The sequence below is a fragment of the Globicephala melas genome, unplaced genomic scaffold, assembly GCF_963455315.2.
Source record: "Globicephala melas unplaced genomic scaffold, mGloMel1.2 SCAFFOLD_620, whole genome shotgun sequence".
In the NCBI taxonomy this organism is placed as follows: Eukaryota; Metazoa; Chordata; class Mammalia; order Artiodactyla; family Delphinidae; genus Globicephala; species Globicephala melas.
Window position 1 is genome coordinate 1 of NW_027207778.1, and position 5,707 is coordinate 5,707.

Consider the following 5,707-nt stretch of genomic DNA (forward strand, 5'->3'; position numbering starts at 1 on the left):
CCCCAGGGCTCCCCCAACCGCGCTGCACAGATCCTGCCCTGACCATAGTCACCATGTTGATCCCCACGTTGAGCAAGATGAAGCTGACCGGGATCAGAAGAATTGAGTATCCTTGCTCCTGGCATTTCCTGGGGATGGGGCCAGTGAACGGCTCGGCTCGGTAGTAGTTTCGCTCACCCATGGCCGTTGGTCCCAGGACTGCCTGGGCCCTCTGCCCTCCAGTTTTAACTGGGAGCCAGACTGGGTCATAATGGGGCAGGTGGTGAGGTCACAGTGAGGGAGGGGGATGAAAAGGAGGGCCCAGAGTGGCATTCCCTGGTAACCAGGGTCAGGTAAGCTGAGCCTGGACAGTCAAACAGGGCCCGGTGGCCGGCATACATCCCCTCGAGCGGTCATTCATTCGCTCACCGCCCGCTGACTCACTTGTTCAAATGACACATTGCGTCTCTTGGCCCCTCTTGAGACTAGGAAGACCTTGGCCTCAGAGGCCTGCTGAAGGCCTGGCTGGAGTCCAGAGCCTCAGCCTTCTTCATGCCCTTCACTGGGCCTGGAGCTGGACCTGCCCAGATGTGGAACCTCCCAGTTTGGAAGCAACTTCTTGTATGAGGCTCTCTGTGGACAGGGACAGCTGAGACACAGAGGAGGTGCCCAGAGACCAGGGGTTTGGAGTCTGCAGCTGCAGATGTACTTAGTGCATGGTATAGGACCAGGAGGGGCCTGCTGGCAGAACTGTGGCCACTAAACCAAAGGGACCCTCAGGCCAAGAAGGGGACACTGGCTTCTTATTGCAGGAAGCCAAGCGCAGGGACCCAGGCTGGCAGAAGGAGTGGCGCTTCCAAGCCACAGACCACCAATGTTTCCTGGACTCTGGCGCTCTTTATTCCTCTCTCCATGCCCTGCCGCCCCCTGCCCCTGCCCCCACTTGCTGCTGGTAAGTTCATTTTCCCAGTCTGGCTCCCGTGCAGAGAGGGCCTGGAGGCCGAGGTGGAAGGTAGCAGCGAGTTGGCCCGCGCTTGGCCCTCCTGCGGTTGCCGCTTCAGCACCAGACTGTCATACACCTGGTAGTTGGCATTGCCTCCCGGGTTCCGGCTGAGTGGCATGAAGGTGGGCGGGGGTGGAGGGTGCTCGGTAGCCTGGACGTCGGGCAGGAGGTGAGAGGGGCGGAGGAGCAGCGCTGAGCTGGGAGCCGGGGCCCGCTGGTCCGAGGCCTCGGCCAGTACCGTGAGGGAGGCGGAGGTGGCCACAGGGCGCCGCAAGGGCAGGATCTCAGCCCATTCGGCCGCCGGGTGCCGCACCTCGTGGGGATCGCGGGAGTAATCCAAGTGTCCCGTGGAGGGATGCAGGCTGCGGTTGGACTCGCTGTGAGCACAGCTGGGGAGGCTACGTCTGTGGGCCGGTGGGGTGTCGCGCTACCAGGCGTCGGGCCGGTAGACCCGAGGCACCAGAGCGGATGGAGGCTCAGAGCCCTCCAGACCCAGACTCCGCCATGGGCCCAGTTGCCGTCCTTTCGGCCCGCGAGCCCCTCGACCTGCACCTGGCCGCCCCCACCGGCGCCCAGCCCCGGCGCCGCCACCTGTGTGCCGGTGTGTCCCTCCACAGCTCCCTCCGACAAAAGCCCCACCCCCACCCCGCCCCTCTGGCGTGTCACCGCGGCCGGGTGCGGGAGCGGGATCGAGGGCAGGGGCCGCTTCCCCGGGCCTGCCGGCCACCAGGGGCGGGGTCCTGAGCTCGGCGGGGGGTGTGGGGGCAAGGGTGGCCTTGCCGGGGCTGAGGGGCCGTGGCGACTCAATGGTGGCTCCCGGTGGCTTCGGGCCAGCTGCTGTCGGGCAGGAGGGCCGGCCCGGGCTGCGGCCGGGCTGCGCCTAGGGCCGCGTGGGCGGGCAGGGCCGATGCCCAAGGGACCGCGGGCCCCGGGCCCTGAAGCCTCCGGGGCCACGTCCCTGTGAGCGACGTGCGGGATCTTGGGCGGGGCGCCAAGCGCCGAAGGGTTTGCTGGGTCACGGCCGCCCTGGGCTGGGAGGTGGTCGCCAAACCCTCCGCCGCCGCCCGATACCCGAGACCTCCGTTGCCCCTGCCTGGGCGGGCGAGGGGGCCCTGCCGGGGCGGGCCGGCCGCCAGGCTGGCGTTAAGGCGCCAGCGCCAGCGAAACTGGGCCTCAAGAGGCCGCCCGCGGCCCCCCGCCCCCGTCTACGGCCATACCACCCTGAACGCGCCCGATCTCGTCTGATCTCGGAAGCTAAGCAGGGTCGGGCCTGGTTAGTACTTGGATGGGAGACCGCCTGGGAATACCGGGTGCTGTAGGCTTTTTGCCTCCCGCTCCGCCCGCCTTCTCCTTTACTCGCCCGCGGCGGGGGGGCCGCCGGCTCCGCCCCCGCCGAGCCCCGCTGCAGGCAGTAGTCAAGGTGGGTTTACCTGCCCGAGCAGGAAGCTTGGGCGATGGCAGAAGTGGGAAGAAACTCTTGAGCACAGGTTCTTGGGATCCACGGAGCAGCGCATGCACATGCGATGGGTGCCTACACAGCTGGCTTGCTTGTCTGTGGGGAAAGGCGAGATGGGTCAGGGCCTGGGTTCCTGAGGGGCTGAGAATCAAGGCAGGGATAGAAGAAAGGGGACAGGCCCACATCCCCTGAACCCACGCCGGCGCCCACTCACCTTTGTGGAAAATACGATTGAAAAGTGCCCGCAAGAATCTCTTCAGATGCCTCCAGAGTTGAGGGAAGAAGGGGAGGGGGGAGGCCGGGAGCAGGGTGAGCCCTGAAATCCAACCCTTGTCCCGGTCACACCCCAGCAGCCCTCCCACCTCAGCCCCTTCAAGACCCCAGGGCTCCCCCAACCGCGCTGCACAGATCCTGCCCTGACCATAGTCACCATGTTGATCCCCACGTTGAGCAAGATGAAGCTGACCGGGATCAGAAGAATTGAGTATCCTTGCTCCTGGCATTTCCTGGGGATGGGGCCAGTGAACGGCTCGGCTCGGTAGTAGTTTCGCTCACCCATGGCCGTTGGTCCCAGGACTGCCTGGGCCCTCTGCCCTCCAGTTTTAACTGGGAGCCAGACTGGGTCATAATGGGGCAGGTGGTGAGGTCACAGTGAGGGAGGGGGATGAAAAGGAGGGCCCAGAGTGGCATTCCCTGGTAACCAGGGTCAGGTAAGCTGAGCCTGGACAGTCAAACAGGGCCCGGTGGCCGGCATACATCCCCTCGAGCGGTCATTCATTCGCTCACCGCCCGCTGACTCACTTGTTCAAATGACACATTGCGTCTCTTGGCCCCTCTTGAGACTAGGAAGACCTTGGCCTCAGAGGCCTGCTGAAGGCCTGGCTGGAGTCCAGAGCCTCAGCCTTCTTCATGCCCTTCACTGGGCCTGGAGCTGGACCTGCCCAGATGTGGAACCTCCCAGTTTGGAAGCAACTTCTTGTATGAGGCTCTCTGTGGACAGGGACAGCTGAGACACAGAGGAGGTGCCCAGAGACCAGGGGTTTGGAGTCTGCAGCTGCAGATGTACTTAGTGCATGGTATAGGACCAGGAGGGGCCTGCTGGCAGAACTGTGGCCACTAAACCAAAGGGACCCTCAGGCCAAGAAGGGGACACTGGCTTCTTATTGCAGGAAGCCAAGCGCAGGGACCCAGGCTGGCAGAAGGAGTGGCGCTTCCAAGCCACAGACCACCAATGTTTCCTGGACTCTGGCGCTCTTTATTCCTCTCTCCATGCCCTGCCGCCCCCTGCCCCTGCCCCCACTTGCTGCTGGTAAGTTCATTTTCCCAGTCTGGCTCCCGTGCAGAGAGGGCCTGGAGGCCGAGGTGGAAGGTAGCAGCGAGTTGGCCCGCGCTTGGCCCTCCTGCGGTTGCCGCTTCAGCACCAGACTGTCATACACCTGGTAGTTGGCATTGCCTCCCGGGTTCCGGCTGAGTGGCATGAAGGTGGGCGGGGGTGGAGGGTGCTCGGTAGCCTGGACGTCGGGCAGGAGGTGAGAGGGGCGGAGGAGCAGCGCTGAGCTGGGAGCCGGGGCCCGCTGGTCCGAGGCCTCGGCCAGTACCGTGAGGGAGGCGGAGGTGGCCACAGGGCGCCGCAAGGGCAGGATCTCAGCCCATTCGGCCGCCGGGTGCCGCACCTCGTGGGGATCGCGGGAGTAATCCAAGTGTCCCGTGGAGGGATGCAGGCTGCGGTTGGACTCGCTGTGAGCACAGCTGGGGAGGCTACGTCTGTGGGCCGGTGGGGTGTCGCGCTACCAGGCGTCGGGCCGGTAGACCCGAGGCACCAGAGCGGATGGAGGCTCAGAGCCCTCCAGACCCAGACTCCGCCATGGGCCCAGTTGCCGTCCTTTCGGCCCGCGAGCCCCTCGACCTGCACCTGGCCGCCCCCACCGGCGCCCAGCCCCGGCGCCGCCACCTGTGTGCCGGTGTGTCCCTCCACAGCTCCCTCCGACAAAAGCCCCACCCCCACCCCGCCCCTCTGGCGTGTCACCGCGGCCGGGTGCGGGAGCGGGATCGAGGGCAGGGGCCGCTTCCCCGGGCCTGCCGGCCACCAGGGGCGGGGTCCTGAGCTCGGCGGGGGGTGTGGGGGCAAGGGTGGCCTTGCCGGGGCTGAGGGGCCGTGGCGACTCAATGGTGGCTCCCGGTGGCTTCGGGCCAGCTGCTGTCGGGCAGGAGGGCCGGCCCGGGCTGCGGCCGGGCTGCGCCTAGGGCCGCGTGGGCGGGCAGGGCCGATGCCCAAGGGACCGCGGGCCCCGGGCCCTGAAGCCTCCGGGGCCACGTCCCTGTGAGCGACGTGCGGGATCTTGGGCGGGGCGCCAAGCGCCGAAGGGTTTGCTGGGTCACGGCCGCCCTGGGCTGGGAGGTGGTCGCCAAACCCTCCGCCGCCGCCCGATACCCGAGACCTCCGTTGCCCCTGCCTGGGCGGGCGAGGGGGCCCTGCCGGGGCGGGCCGGCCGCCAGGCTGGCGTTAAGGCGCCAGCGCCAGCGAAACTGGGCCTCAAGAGGCCGCCCGCGGCCCCCCGCCCCCGTCTACGGCCATACCACCCTGAACGCGCCCGATCTCGTCTGATCTCGGAAGCTAAGCAGGGTCGGGCCTGGTTAGTACTTGGATGGGAGACCGCCTGGGAATACCGGGTGCTGTAGGCTTTTTGCCTCCCGCTCCGCCCGCCTTCTCCTTTACTCGCCCGCGGCGGGGGGGCCGCCGGCTCCGCCCCCGCCGAGCCCCGCTGCAGGCAGTAGTCAAGGTGGGTTTACCTGCCCGAGCAGGAAGCTTGGGCGATGGCAGAAGTGGGAAGAAACTCTTGAGCACAGGTTCTTGGGATCCACGGAGCAGCGCATGCACATGCGATGGGTGCCTACACAGCTGGCTTGCTTGTCTGTGGGGAAAGGCGAGATGGGTCAGGGCCTGGGTTCCTGAGGGGCTGAGAATCAAGGCAGGGATAGAAGAAAGGGGACAGGCCCACATCCCCTGAACCCACGCCGGCGCCCACTCACCTTTGTGGAAAATACGATTGAAAAGTGCCCGCAAGAATCTCTTCAGATGCCTCCAGAGTTGAGGGAAGAAGGGGAGGGGGGAGGCCGGGAGCAGGGTGAGCCCTGAAATCCAACCCTTGTCCCGGTCACACCCCAGCAGCCCTCCCACCTCAGCCCCTTCAAGACCCCAGGGCTCCCCCAACCGCGCTGCACAGATCCTGCCCTGACCATAGTCACCATGTTGATCCCCACGTTGAGCA

General features: G+C 66.3%; 2 non-coding genes across 2 annotated transcripts; both read left to right on the forward strand.

Moving 5' to 3' along the window:
* Window positions 1–2,185: 2,185 nt before the first annotated feature.
* LOC132595274 (5S ribosomal RNA) lies at window positions 2,186–2,304 on the forward strand. The gene has a single exon (XR_009561428.1). It is a non-coding gene; the product is annotated as a 5S ribosomal RNA (ribosomal RNA).
* A 2,697-nt stretch (window positions 2,305–5,001) lies between these two features.
* Window positions 5,002–5,120, forward strand: LOC132595285 (5S ribosomal RNA). The gene has a single exon (XR_009561439.1). It is a non-coding gene; the product is annotated as a 5S ribosomal RNA (ribosomal RNA).
* Window positions 5,121–5,707: the final 587 nt, after the last annotated feature.